General features: G+C 44.0%; 1 pseudogene; it reads right to left on the bottom strand.

The window, feature by feature from the left end:
* Positions 1-7,713: 7,713 nt before the first annotated feature.
* On the bottom strand, positions 7,714-10,230 carry LOC122706406 (annotated as a pseudogene).
* Positions 10,231-15,033: the final 4,803 nt, after the last annotated feature.

Raw genomic sequence — 15,033 nt, 5'->3', positions numbered from 1 at the left:
CTATATTCATCAAAATGTTAACTGGGTTTCCCTGATGGTCTGGTGCCAGTACAGGGAACAATGGTTCAATCCCTGGTCTGGGAAGATCCCACATGGCCGGGAGTATCTAAGTCTGTGCACCTCAGCTACTGAAGCCCACATACTTAAATCCATGCTCTGCAACGAGAGGTCAACACAGTGAGAAGCCTGTGCATTGCAACAAAGAGTAGCCCCTACTCGCCGCAACTAGAGAAAGCCGCGCGTGACAACAAAGAGCCAGTGCAACCAAAAATAAACAAATAAATCTTTAAAAAATGTTAATTACTCCTTGCATGACATTTCCCACCTGAATTTTCGCAGTCTCCGTAATCCTGAGTAATCACTGAACACACATCAAATCCGACTGATGGATACAAAAATGCTTTGGTAAATGTGATCATATTTTTATAGATATATCTTGCCAGAAGGTCATTTGCCTAATATTCAGTGTGAGTCATTTACCAACAAAATTTTAATCAGTGATGCATCTTTGAAAGTAATCAGTCATTTTTTCCCTTTATTTGTTACCACCCACCCATAGGAATTATGTCTTGCTTGTATGTTCTAGGGGAAAATAATCTCATTATTATATGTTTCCATTGCCAGGTGGAAAGAATACTTGGCGGTGGAAGGGGTAGGAGAGAGCAGTGGAAGAGCCCCCATACAGTCCCTCCTCAGCTCTGTGACGTTTATTTTGAGCCCCAGAGCACCACCCAAGTCAAGACTCAGTCCTCAGAAACTCCCAGTGCAGACCTATCTCCCCACCTAAGGATCTTCCAGCTATTGAGCCCCTTCAAGGCAGCTGCCTGCCTTTAGCAGCCCTGCTGGAAAGGTTCCTACAGACTTCACCAGGCTCACCTTCAGAGGACAATTCTCTTCTTGGCCATCCCAAAAGTCAGGTCCACCACCTCTCACAGCTTAGAACCCTCCCCTATTAAGTAAATCTCAGCAGCAGAAGTTTGGCATGGGTCCGAAGCTTACCTAAGGAAAATATTCCTTGTTGTGTTCTCCACAGGCACTGGACTCTGATCTCTCAAGTACTAGCCAGCCCTCTCTCAATCAGAAGGTATTGTTCTTCTATTTTCTCCCGGTCCCACTGGCCACAGGACCATTCAGCCTGCTGCTCTCAGATCTATCTGGATCCCGTGGCTTGGTCTAGGCTATCCCATCTTTTTCTCTGAAATGAAGTCTGTCTCCCTGGGGCTTTCTAGTCATCCATACACCTCAGTGAATTATAGTGTTTGACTAACTTCAGTTTCTTCTGGAATCTCTGTGTTACTGTGACTTACCAAGTTATTTAAACTCTGTGAGTTCCTTTTTCATCCTTGGTATAAAGAATCCCCACAGAATTCTGAGTATAAAATGACACAGTACATTTAAAAATTTCTTCCAAAGTACCTGGTGTGTAAAAAGATTTCAATAAATATTAATCATCACTTCTCTTTCTTTTACTTCTGTCCCAGCTCTGGAACCACAGGAAGAAATTCACCTCAGGCAGTCTGACAGTCCTTAACTTGGGAGAGCTATCATGTCTAGTGTCCTGTCAGTGTAACTCTCTTCTTCTGAAAAAAATAACACCTCCAGCTCTTCACCTAGTCTCCTAAAGATATTCAGGAGTCCATTCACTCCCCAGGATCCTCTCTTGTGGAAATTCTACTCCAAGTCAAAGACTGGGACCTCCCAGACCAAGCCATAAATTGAGTTTTCTCAAACCTCAGGATCAGGATTAGGGCTGTGGTTTCTGGAAGTAATTCCACAAATATTTCCACTGCGTCCTCCATTCTTCTCAATACGTGAGGTTTGTAGAAAGGCTAGAGAAGGAATGCCCAAGTGGGGGCAGTCACTTTGAACTGGGGCTATTCTTTGCTTGAAAACAAGAACAGATGCCCTCATCAGGCTTCGGATATCTCTCAGTTGTCCCAGATGAGCGAGGATATTACTTCTCACCTCTTTCTCTAGCTCACAAGATGCCCAAAGTTTGGAGAGCAAGGCCTCTCTAGCCTACCTGTACACATGCAGGAGAAGGTAGGAGGAACCTTGGCTCCACCCGGTTGTCGGGGGCTGGATGAAGTCAGGCAGGCTGGTTTGTGATGACTTGTTCCCTCCGCAGCTCCCTCTCCATCCCTTTTCTCTGACAGTCTGTTTGCACAGGTTTTGCCTGCTACCTATTAAGGTGTAAGTGATAAATGAGGTTCAAGACTGACAATGTGATCATGCTCAAGGCTCTTGCATTTATTTATATAAGAATCTCTTGCAAATTCATGGGATACAAAGTAGAATGGTGATTCCCAGGGGCTGGGGGGAAGGGGTAATGGGGGATTACTACTTAACAGGTTAAGAGTTTCAATTTGGGAAGGGGAACCTTTTTTTTAAGATGGATAATAAGACGGTTGCACAGTGATGCTCATGTACTTAATGCCACTGAACTGCACACTTAAAACTGGTTAATAGGTAAATTTTCCATTATGTATATTTTACTACAATTTAAAAAGTAAGCACTGTTTATAATAGCCAGGACATGGAAGCAACCTAGATGCACATCAGCAGATGAGTGGATAAGGAAGCTGTGGTACATATACACCATGGAATATTACTCAGCCATTAAAAAGAATTCATTTGAACCAGTCCTAATGAGATGGATGAAACTGGAGCCCCTTATACAGAGTGAAGTAAGCCAGAAAGATAAAGAACATTACAGCATACTAACACATATATATGGAATTTAGAAAGATGGTAACAATAACCCTATATGCAAAACGGAAAAAGAGACACAGAAATACAGAACAGACTTTTGAACTCTGTGGGAGAATGTGAGGGTGGGATATTTCAAAAGAACAGCATGTATACTATCTATGGTGAAACAGACCACCAGCCCATGTGGGATGCATGAGACAAGTGCTCGGGCCTGGTGCACTGGGAAGACCCAGAGGAATCGGGTGGAGAGGGAGGTGGGAGGGGGGATCGGGATGGGGAATACGTGTAAATCTATGGCTGATTCATATCAATGTATGACAAAAAAAAATAAATAAATAAATAATAAATAAATAAATAAATAAATAAAATAAAAAAATAAAAAAATAAAAAGTAAGTTAAAGAAAGAATTTCTTGCAACTCTTCTTAAAAGGTTCTAATAATAGAAGACATTATTTGGAGAAAGTGGGCAGGTACCTCTTCTGCACACAGACAGCATTGTTGGAGTTACTTTCCCTTTAAGAGCACTCTGGTTTCTAGATCAAGGAGAAGAGGCCCCGTGTCTGAATGAAGTCATAGACCCCAGAAGTAGCTCCACCCCAGCATTTCTCATGTGTGAACATAACACAGAAGGAGAAGCTGTAGGAGAGAATGAGCCAGAGGTGCTGTCTGAAGAGAGGCCTGGGCTGGAAATAAAATGATGAGATCTAGGATAGAAAGTAAGGAGGAGTGGGGGAAATCATACCCATTCTTCTATGATATTGAGACTCTATCCTACTTCGAGTTCACTGAGTTTCTTGGTTTTGAACATTAATGCTTCACAGTTTCTCATCAATATTGTGAAATTTTCAACCATTATTTATTCAAAATTTTTAGCTTTTTATTTTCTAGTGGAGTATGCATGCATGGGCATGCTTAGTTGTGTCTGACTCTTTTGCGACCCCATGGACCCAGCTTGCCAGGCTCCTCTGCCAGATTTTAAGGCAAGAATACTGGAATGGGTTGCTATTTCCTCCTCCAGGGGATCTTCCTAACCCAGAGATCAAACCTGCATCTCCTTCATTGGCAGGCAAGGATTCTTTACCACGGAGCCATCAGGGAAGCCCTGTGTTGGAGGAAAGCCGATTAATAATGTGATTTTTTAGGTGCACAGCAGAGTGACTCAGCCATACCTATACACGGATCCCTTCTCTCTCAGACTCCCTCTTTACTTTTTTTTCCTGCTCCTTGCTCTGTCTCCTCTCCTTCTGGGACTCCCTACTTGTAAGTTGCATGTAGTTTCCCACACATCTGATACTCTGTTTTTATTCTTTTTTTGTTCAGTTCACTGGAAAGTCCTAAAGCAATTCCAGATCTGTTAGTGATGACTTCACAGGGGCAGTCAGCTATTCTCCTGGAACAATAGCCAAGCTCAGACACAAGTACCCTCTGCCCTTGGTCCAAGCAGCAGAGCTAGATGTGAGTCAGGTGAGACAGGGGAAGCCGGGGAGAAGGAAAACAGAGAGAAATTGCTGATCAACATTATGTGGATCCACGGGGAACCCTGGAGAAGGGAGGCCTGAGCCACGTGTGGGGTGCAAGTGTAGTCCAAGGTGGAGTCCAAATAGCTCAGAGGAAAGCTGTCTGTCAGAAAACTGTGATGGCACTGCCAAATGCACAGGAAACCAGCTACAGAAATTGTGAAAACTCTCATGGTTCCATGTGACAAGATGCATTAAAATGATAAACACCTGCTTTGGGCTAAAATTAGTTTATCCTCTTTGATTTTCTATACTTCCCCAAACATTGTAAATAATATTTTATAGGTACATTAAAGCCCAATGTGTCAACACACTGGTTTAATAGATTACTACAACACTGCTGAGCATACTTGAGGTTTGCAAATTGGTGGTGGGGAAGAGAGGTAAACCATCAAAGGTAAGAAGCCATGTATCCCCTTTAACTGTCATGTCTGGGGCAGAGAGTGAAAATGAGAAGATACATGTTCCTCCTTACGGGTAAGACGGAGCCAATACATGCGAAGTATCTTAAACATTATGTCCAGTTTGAGATGAGATTCTGAAGTCTTCTCATATCTATATTAAATTATAAAAGAACAAATAAAAGTAATTTAAGCTGTTTGTCTGATTGCATGTATTCTAAGTAGAATCATAGCTTGGAACTTGCCCTTAAGGCTGACAATGCTTACACACCCATGTGCAGAGAACTGCATGAGCAAATATGCCTGGTTCCTGACCAGGAACAAGGAGCCTTGGTGGGCAGAACCTTTGCCCATGTCATGGTCTTTCCTGGAACCCACATTACCTGGGCTAGGAGGGACAGGAATGACCCGGAAAACTTAGAATGAACGACGAAGTTTGTTTATCCTCTTGCTGTTACTACCTGCTTCCCAACTACTTTAATATTGGGGTCTTTTAAAGCTTTGAAATATCAACAAGTTGAGAACAATACTGGCTTTATAAGGGCTACCTGGGACTGGGCCATAAAATAAATTCAGGTGCATTTATCTGTCAAACCCATCTTCTCAAACTCTCTATTCTGTCACTACCTTATCTTCCAGGTGCTTTCACTGACACCCCACCTCCACTTCATCCACAGTCTCTGGTCCTCACCCCCATCCCCAACAGTTTGCAGTTACCTGAAACTACCAAGAAGCTAATGGATGGCTAGGCTCTTGCCTAATGTGTTCCAGGAAAGACTTTTGCTTGGTAATTTTGCCTTTATAAAGATAACAACAAACCTCTTCAGCTATCCCAAAAAAGTGAAGTTCGACAGAATATAATTGGATAGTTGTTTGCTTTTTGATACCTAATGACAAATTCAAGGCATGGTGGGGTCAGATTTATGGTCTTGGAGGATCAAAATTAGAGGAAGGGGACACCATTTCTGATTAATGCCACCAGCCGCACCCCCTGCCCCAACTCCTTTCTCTGTTCAGAAAGTCCATCCAGGACTTTCTCTAGATGAATTTGGTCCTGCTATCAAGGGCCTAAGAATGCAGCTCCTGTAACACCCTCACCACACAGACTTTTCTGATGAACGCTCATGTCTTGAGAATCAATAGAACCAGGAGCAAATTGGTGGTGCCCGAGCCTGCCCTTTTAAACTCAGGATTGAAAAAACCAGAAAGGAGAACTCGCACGCCGCTTCAGACCTGCTCAGCTTTTCAGAGAAGACACTGTTGCTCCTGTTCTTACTGGCCGATCTCCTAACCCCTGGGGCTGAAGGAGGTAAGTGACTGTCCCTGTCTTCAGTGAAAGTCGTGTAGTCATGTCTGACTCTTTGCAGCCCCATGAACTACAAAGTCCATGGAATTCTCCAGGCCAGAATACTGGAGTGGGTAGCCTTTCCCTTCTAAAGGGGATCTTCCCAACCCAGGGATGAACCCAGGTCTCCCGCACTGCAGGCAGATTCTTTACCAGCTGAGCCACAAGGGAAGCCCCTCTGTCCCCAGAGGCCTGGCTTATTCCAGCAGCACCACTTCCCCAGTGCCCCGAGACACTATCGCTATGATGTTTTGTGGGAAGTGACGTACACTGAAATTTAGGCAGATGACTTTTTGACAGGAACTACCCATAAACATAACGGACAAATTTACCAAAGCATATCTGTGTAGAGCCAGTTGGATTTGATACATGTGTATGGATCATTCCATTTCAGATTATGGAAACTGCAAGAATTCAGGTGGGAAATGAAACACTGCAAGGAGCAGTTAACATTTTGATAGATGTAGAACCTCCTAGCTGATTCTGTACAGTTACCTTAAGGTGTTAAAAGCTTGGGTTTAAATTATGTTACCTCAGAAATCCTTTATTTCAATATAATATTGATGCATTAGTCATGGGTTAATCTTCAGGGTAAAAGGCATTTTATTTTAGTCAACATATTGTGTGGAGGTTTGTTTAATTTTAGAGTAACAAACCCAAAAGGAGATTCTCATCACAATGAAAATGAGAACAACGGTCTACAGCACAGTGAGGATTTGTACGGGAAAGGATTTAGGAGTAATACTCTGGCTGTCCATAGACACTTGGGTTGCTCCCATCTCTTGGCCATTGTGAAAAGTGCAACTTTGATATGGGTGTTTGTTAGATATTTTTAAGAGAGTAAATCTTCTTTTTTCTTTCTCCTAGTACTTGCATGGTTGGATTTTTAACATTTAGATCTTTGATCCCATTTGAGTGTTATCTTGGATTATGGTAAGAAGTATGGACCCAACTGTATCTTTTATCCCCAGTGGTTCTGTTTTGTTTCAATGACACTTATTAAAAGTTTATTGTTTCCTAGTGGTTTAAGAATTATTCACCATATATTAAATTGGGCCTCACATAGAACTTTTGTTTATTGGTTTTCCAGTGTGTTCATTTTTTTTTTCCATTATTTTTATTAGTTGGAGGCTAATCGCTTTACAATATTGTAGTGGTTTTGTCCATACATTGGCATGTGTCAGCCATGGATTTACATGTGTTCCCCATCCCGATACCCCCTCTCACCTTCCTCCCCATCCGATCCCTCTGGGTAAAACTGGAGCTTGCTTAGAATTTCAGTTGTCCCTTTGGTTTGCCTGTCTGTCCGACTCATCCTTCTCACACCAATGGTATGTGGTTTGGGGGTACACTTTAATACCTAGTGTGCAGTCTCTTTAATACTCTAGTGGGTAGAGAATAAAAAGCCTTACTCTGGGGAGAGGTAGGTCCCTCCATTCCTCCCCAGGCTGTGGGTAGAAGGGACATGGAGGAATGGGTGGCTGGGAGCAGGGAAGAAGCTCATGCTGACCCCAGGACAGTAGGAATCGGGATTCACTTGTCCTGGGAAAGAGACCCATCTTCCTGATGAAGCTCACCCTCAGTTCTGGCACACTTTGTTGTGCACAAATAATGTTTAATGAACACATTAGAAATCAGTTATTTCCACTCCAGATGAGGACGTTTATTAAGGCTCTGGGATATGCTCTGGAGCTGGGTAGGCTCTGCCCCAGAGAAGGAGACTCAGTCTCGTGGGATGTCACTCTGGTCTCCACTCTTTGAAGCGTCTCATTGTTCTCCTTATCCAGGGCAGGAAGCTGGAAATTCTGGTGAAGACTGCTGGAGGGGTCCCCATCCTGTCTCCATAGGAGACAATGCCCTGGGCCACATTGTTACACATGAGGGGGCCCCCAGAGTCCCCCCACAGGCAGAGGAGGGAAGGGACACTCCGTTTTCCAGGACTCCCCACTCCTGTGGCCCTCTCCCAACCCTCAGAGAAGATGGGGGTTGAGGAGAGCTCCTTCCAGTGCTGGCTGTGTGTGAGATGGGAGGGTGGTGGGGTGCAGAAGAAAAGCTTCTGAATTTTCCCATCACTGGGCTTCAGCCCTGACTGTGGTTGCTTCCCCAGCCCAATCCAGGTGAAGGTACCTTCACTGGCCCCAGAAAAACACTGCACATGAACATCCTGTGTGTCTGGTCCTTCTCCTATTCCCCCAGAGACCAGATGGATGGGGAAAAGCCCCCCTCCCCACCCCATGTCACTTTGGTGTGGACCCCAGGCTGTAGCCATGGAGATGGAATCTGTCCCCCTGCCCATTCTGCCCAGGGCCCCCTGTCTCAGGCACTGTCAGCAGACCCTACATTGTCTTACCAGGAAGGTGGACTTCCCCTCTCTTGGGCCCCCCCCACAGATCTGCTTTTGGCCAGTGTAGAAATCGAAGCGACTGTGACACTCTCCATCCCTCTGAATTGTCAGCTGCACCTCCTGGAGTGTGACTGCTCTCCTGTTCAGTCCGCTGAGGCCCCAGCCACCACAGTGCACTGGGTCCAGGGTCCAGCATTTCCTCTGCCTGAGGCAGAGCTACCAGCTTCACGGCTTCATTCTGTCTGACTCTGTACACCAGCTGGCAGGAAGTGTGCAGGCACTCAGGGACTGTATGCTCACCCCATGCCCACCACCACCCTGGGAGTCAGCCCTGATTCCCCCTCCATGGTCCCAGGACACATGAAGGCCCCCAGGCTGGGAGAAAGTCACCAAGGTGAAGAACCAGAGGGTCGTTACCTGCAGTAACATGATGTCATTCCGGTTGTTCCGCTGATTGTATCTGGGGTGGGGGATGGGTCTGGGAACAGGGATGAGCAGCTGCGTCCATTCAGAAGCGGTGACACTGTGGAACCCCAAGATGACATTTATTTGGCTGCAAAGGAAAGGGAGCCTAGAGGTAGGTTTGAGCTGCAGGAACCATGGTCCCCAATATAGGTCAAGTGACTGCCCAGGGTAGCGAGACCTCAGCTAAGGGAACCAAGAGACAGGAGGGCTCTGGGGCTGAACTCCCTGCCTTAGGTCTCCCCAGCCTTGAGATGGGGGTGGTGGGAAATTCAGTGACCTTAAATTTTGCATCCCCTACAAGAAATTGAGAAAGAGCTTGAATTCACATTTTGAGCCCCATGGTGTACCTTCCATCTCCCCCTCTTATTCTTTCTGATCAGATCCTCCCTTCTCTCCATTCACACAGGCCTTCTCCTGGTCTTTTTTCATCCGTTCATTGCAAGAAAGCTGCCTTCAGTGGCTCCTCTCATGAACTCTTCTGGACCTGCTTTGCAGGTGCCTAGAAGCTCTTTAATGTCTCACCTTCCCAAGCAGCGAGCTGCCGTCATCACAGTCTTCTGGCACCAGGAACCCCCCACAAATGGTCAGACCCGCTGGTGTCAGGGTCTGAATATATGCCATGTAGGGGTGGGAATGGGGCCTGGTCTCTCGGCCTCCGATGATCTGCCCTGGAAGGAAGCACTAGGGTTATCTCTGCACTGGCAGGTGTGTGGACATCAGCTTGGTGGCTCCAGAAAGACTGGAATTTGGGGAGCAGGAGAGATGCTGCAGGGGCAGGGTGAGCTGGTGGTTGGTGAGAAAGGGGTCTGCAGGGTGCAGAATTGGGGGCGGCTCCAGGACCCTGCAGGAAGTGCTGCTGGCTCTCCATCCAGCCTCAGCGCCCTCCCACCTGCCTGGAAGGAAGGGCCAGCGGCAGGCTCCCTCACAGGAGGGTTTCTCTGCTGTGGGGATGGCAAACCCAGAGCTTTCTGGAGGGGCCCAAAACCTGAAGTTCTGTGGCACTTTCTTCCTCAGGGAACTTTCCAGATGCCTGTGTGTCCAGCTCATGAATTTAAGGATCTAGAGATGGGCTAATGGGCCCACTATCGTTGTATCTTGATCCGCTAGACTCTGACACAGGGGCTGCAACTCAGTTCAAAGAGCATGTTTATATAGCAGGTAGTATATACAAGGGTGGTTCTGAGAGCTATATGTACACTCTGTTACTTAACTCTCATATTGACTCTCCAGGTAGGCTTGATATAATTTCTGCCGTCAGAATCTGAAGCTGAGAAACTGTGGACTCATGCAAGCTGCCCAGTGATACAGGGCTAGCAAGTGCCTGGGGGTCTGACTTCAGAGTCTATGGGGTGGAGTTGGGCCTGTTCCCTGAGGGTGGGAATGGGCACTCACCTGCCTGAGCCCTGGGGAACAGGAGAAGGGCACCAGGAGCAGGAGTGGCTGCATCTTCCCGGCGAGGCTGCCCAGTCAGTTGCTGCCCCTACTTCCTCCTGCCCGACTTTGAGCCCCGGGGAGAGGGAGGAAAGGTGAGGGTGGGGGGTGGGGGCTCGAGAATTCACAGTCCCATCTCCTGCTGCTGGGATAAGTTTCATCACCCAGAGCTGCCCAAGAGGCTTGTCCACCAACTGCCAGGGACCTGGGGGAAGGCAGTAACCGAAGCCTTCAGTGCACTAACCCACACAGCTGCTGAGTCAGAGGCGGCCACAGAAATGGGAGCCCAGGGCACTGGAGCAGGGCTGGGCACTGTGCCCCAGAACCCCAAACCCACCACATTCAATGATGTCCTCACAGGCACCAAGGCTGGGACCTGTCTGCTTCCTCCTCCTCCCTCGGGGAATGGAACCTGCGTGTCTTCACCCCCTGGTCCTGAGCCCCACCCAGACCCTTGCTGCTCCCACTTCTTTCAAGAAGGTGTGAAACACATTGAATAACTCTGCTCTTGGGTGGGTGGAGGGCACTGCCAGAGAAAGAAAAGGGAAGAGTGAGGCTCTGCCACTGACCATTTCTCTCTCAGGTCACTTGAGCCCCCAACAAACTCTCAGTGCATCATGACACTGGGGATGACTTCTATTTTTCTGCCTCCTCCTGAGGTGAATGTTTTTGTGTCCCAGAAGTTTCCCTGCCTGCAGACAAAGCCCAGTGACTTGATTTTGTTGACAGCCCTCAGACCCTGTGGAAAAACATCTCAGGTCCTATTCATCCATGATAGACCTGTCAACCTAAACCCATCTCTGCTCCATGGGCGCTAGCTCCTAAGAAGGAGGCACCTCACTGCTGTGCTACCTGTGAGACATGAAGAAGGGGACACTCACCATTGAAAGGAAAGGATGGGAGAGTTCTGTAGAGTAACACAAGGGGTTGGAAGACACACGTAAAATACTTGGAAGACTCTGTGTTGGCTCAGAAAGCCCTACAATACAGTAAATGTTTGCAAAAATGTCAGAATTGAACACCAATACAGTTCTCAACCTTTTATGGATTGTGATAAGGCCACTTGAAAAATCACATGAAAGTTAAGGATCTTCTCCCCATATACAAATATACACAGCTTGACGCTTTTTCTAAAGCTGCCAAGAACTTAATTCCTTTTCTATCCCATTGTAAATGATTGCAACCTCATGAAACTTCCTTATGCATTTCAAAAAGATATAGGCAGAAAATAGGAAAACAAGCAAAAATGGTATAACTATTTTACTTAGTGCCTTTGGATAATTTTAATTTATTGTTATGTAAGTTTTGTTTTTTTTTTACTTTTTTTCCCATTTATTTTTATTAGTTGGAGGCTAATTACTTTACAATATTGTAGTGGTTTTTGCCATAAATTGACATGAATCAGCCATGGATTTACATGTATTCCCCATCCCAATCCCCCCTCCCACCTCCCTCTTCATCCCATCCCTCTGAGTCTTCCCAGTGCACCAGGCCCGAGCACTTGTCTCATGCATCCAACCTGGGCTGGTGATCTGTTTCACCATAGATAATATACATGTTTTGATTCTGTTCTCTTGAAACATCCCACCCTCGCCTTCTTCCACAGAGTCCAAAAGTCTGTTCTGTACATCTCTGTCTCTTTTTCTGCTTTGCATATAGGGTTATCGTTACCATCTTTCTAAATTCCATATATATGCATTAGTATACTGTATTGGTCTTTATCAAGCCTGGCTTACTTCACTCTGTATAATGGGGTCCAGTTTCATCCATCTCATTAGAACTGATTCAAATGAATTCCTTTTAATGGCTGAGTAATATTCCATAGTGTATATGTACCACAGCTTTCTTATCCATTCATCTGCTGATGGACATCTAGGTTGCTTCCATGTCCTGGCTATTATAAACAGTGCTGCAATGAACATTAGGGTGCATGTGTCTCTTTCAGATCTGGATTCCTCGGCATGTATGCCCAGGAGTGGGATCACTGGGTCATATGGCAGTTCTATTTCCAGTTTTTTAAGAAATCTCCACACTCTTCTCCATAGCGGCTGTACTAGTTTGTATTCTCACCAACGGTGTAAGAGGGTTCCCTTTTCTCCACACCCTCTCCAGCATTTATTGCTTGTAGACTTTTGGATAGCAGCCATTCTGACTGGCGTGAAATGGTACCTCATTGTGGTTTTGATTTGCATTTCTCTAATAATGAGTGATGTTGAGCATCTTTTCATGTGTTTGTTAGCCATCTGTATGTCTTCTTTGGAGAAATGTCTGTTTAGTTCTTTGGCCCATTTTTTGATTGGGTCGTTTATTTTTCTGGAATTGAGCTGCATGAGCTGCTTGTATATTTTTGAGATTAATCCTTTGTTGCTTCATTTGCTATTATTTTCTCCCAATCTGAGGGCTGTCTTTCCACCTTGCTAATAGTTTCCTTTGTTGTGCAAAAGCCTTTAAGATTACTTAGGCCCCATTTGTTTATTTTTGCTTTTGTTTCCAATATTCTGGGAGGTGGGTCATAGAGGATCCTGCTGTGGTTTATGTCGGAGAGTGTTTTGCCTATGTTCTCCTCTAGGAGTTTTATAGTTTCTGGTCTTACATTTAGATCTTTAATCCATTTTGAGTTAATTTTTGTGTATGGTATTAGAAAGTGTTCTAGTTTCATTCTTTTACAAGTGGTTGACCAGTTTTCCCAGCACCACTTGTTAAAGAGGTTGTCTTTTTTCCATTGTATATTCTTGCCTCCTTTGTGAGAGATAACGTGTCCATAGGTTTGTGGATTTATCTCTGGGCTTTCTATTCTGTTCCATTGATCTATATTTCTGTCTTTGTGCCAGTACCATACTGTCTTGATGACTGTGGCTTTGTAGTAGAGTCTGAAGTCAGGCAGGTTGATTCCTCCAGTTCCATTCTTCTTTCTCAAGATTACTTTGGCTATTCGAGGTTTTTTGTATTTCCATACAAATTGTGAAATTATTTGTTCTAGTTCTGTGAAAAATACCGTTGGTAGCTTGATAGGGATTGCATTGAATCTATAGATTGCTTTGGGTAGTATACTCATTTTGACAATATTGATTCTTCCAATCCATGAACACGGTATATTTCTCCATCTGTTTGTGTCCTCTTTGATTTCTTTCAATAGTGTTTTATAGTTTTCTATGTATAGGTCTTTTGTTTCTTTAGGTAGATATACTCCTAAGTATTCTATTCTTTTTGTTGCAATGGTGAATGGAATTGTTTCCTTAATTTCTCTTTCTGTTTTCTCATTGTTAGTGTATAGGAATGCAAGGGATTTCTGTGTGTTAATTTTATATCCTGCAACTTTACTATATTCATTGATTAGCTCTAGTAATTTTCTGGAAGAGTCTTTAGGGTTTTCTATGTAGAGGATCATGTCATCTGCAAAGAGAGAGAGTTTCACTTTTTCTTTTCCTATCTGGATTCCTTTTACTTCTTTTTCTGCTCTGATGGCTGTGGCCAAAACTTCCAAAACTATGTTGAATAGTAGTGGTGAGAGTGGGCACCCTTGTCTTGTTCCTGATTTCAGAGGAAATGCTTTCATTTTTTCACCATTGAGGGTGATGCTTGCTGTGGTTTTGTCATATATAGCTTCTATTATGTTGAGGTATGTTCCTTCTATTCCTTCTTTTTGGAGAGTTTTTATCACAAATGGACATTGAATTTTGTCAAAGGCTTTCTCTGCATTTATTGAGATAATCATATGGTTTTTATCTTTCATTTGTTAATGTGGTGTATTACATTGATTGATTTTGCAGATATTAAACAATCCTTGCATTCCTGGGATAAAGCCCACTTGGTCATGATGTATGATATTTTTTAATATGTTGTTGGATTCGGTTTGCTGGAGTTTTCTTAAGGATTTTTGCATCTGTGTTCAGCAGTGACATTGGCCTGTAGTTTTCTTTTATTGTGGCATCTTTGTCTGGTTTTGGAATTAGGGTGATGGTGGCCTCATAGAAAGAGTTTGGAAGTTTACCTTCTGCAATTTTCTGGAAGAGTTTGAGTAAGATGGGTGTTAGCTCTTCTCTAAATTTTTGGTAGAATTCAGCTGTGAAGCCATCTTGTCCTGGGCTTTTGTTTGCTGGAAGATTTCTGATTACAGTTTCGATTTCCTTGCTTGTGATGGGTCTGTTAAGATCTTCTATTTCTTTCTGGTTCCGTTTTGGCAAGTTATACTTTTCTAAGAGTTTCGCCATTTCTTCCAAGTTGTCCATTTTATTGGCATAGAGCTGCTGGTAGTAGTCTCTTATGATCCTTTGTATTTCAGTGTTGTCTGTTGTGATCTCTCCATTTTCATTTCTAATTTTGTTAACTTGGTTCTTCTCCCTTTGTTTCATAATGAGTCTTGCTAATTCTCAATTTTGTTTATTTTTTTAAAAAAACCAGCTTTTAGCTTTGTTGATTTTTGCTATGGTCTCTTTTGCATTTATTTTTGCCCTAATTTTTAAGATTTCTTTCCTTCTACTAACCCTGAGGTTCTTCATTTCTTTCTTCTCTAGTTGCTTTAGGTGTAGAGTTATGTTATTTATTTGACTTTTTTCTTGTTTCTTTAGGTAAGCCTGTAATGCTATGAACCTTCCCCTTAGCACTGCTTTTACAGTGTCCCATAGGTTTGGGGTTGTTTTGTTTTCGTTTTCATTCATTTCTATGCATATTTTGATTTCCTTTTTGATTTCTTCTATGATTTGTGAGTTATTCAGAAGTGTGTTGTTTAGCCTCCATATGTTTGAGTTTTTAATAATTTTTTTTTTCTGTAATTGAGATCTAATCTTACTGCACTGTGGTCAGAAAAGATGACTGGAA

Source organism: Cervus elaphus, chromosome 13 (assembly GCF_910594005.1).
Source record: "Cervus elaphus chromosome 13, mCerEla1.1, whole genome shotgun sequence".
Classification (NCBI taxonomy): domain Eukaryota; kingdom Metazoa; phylum Chordata; class Mammalia; order Artiodactyla; family Cervidae; genus Cervus; species Cervus elaphus.
This window is presented reverse-complemented; position numbering and strand designations above follow the sequence as displayed.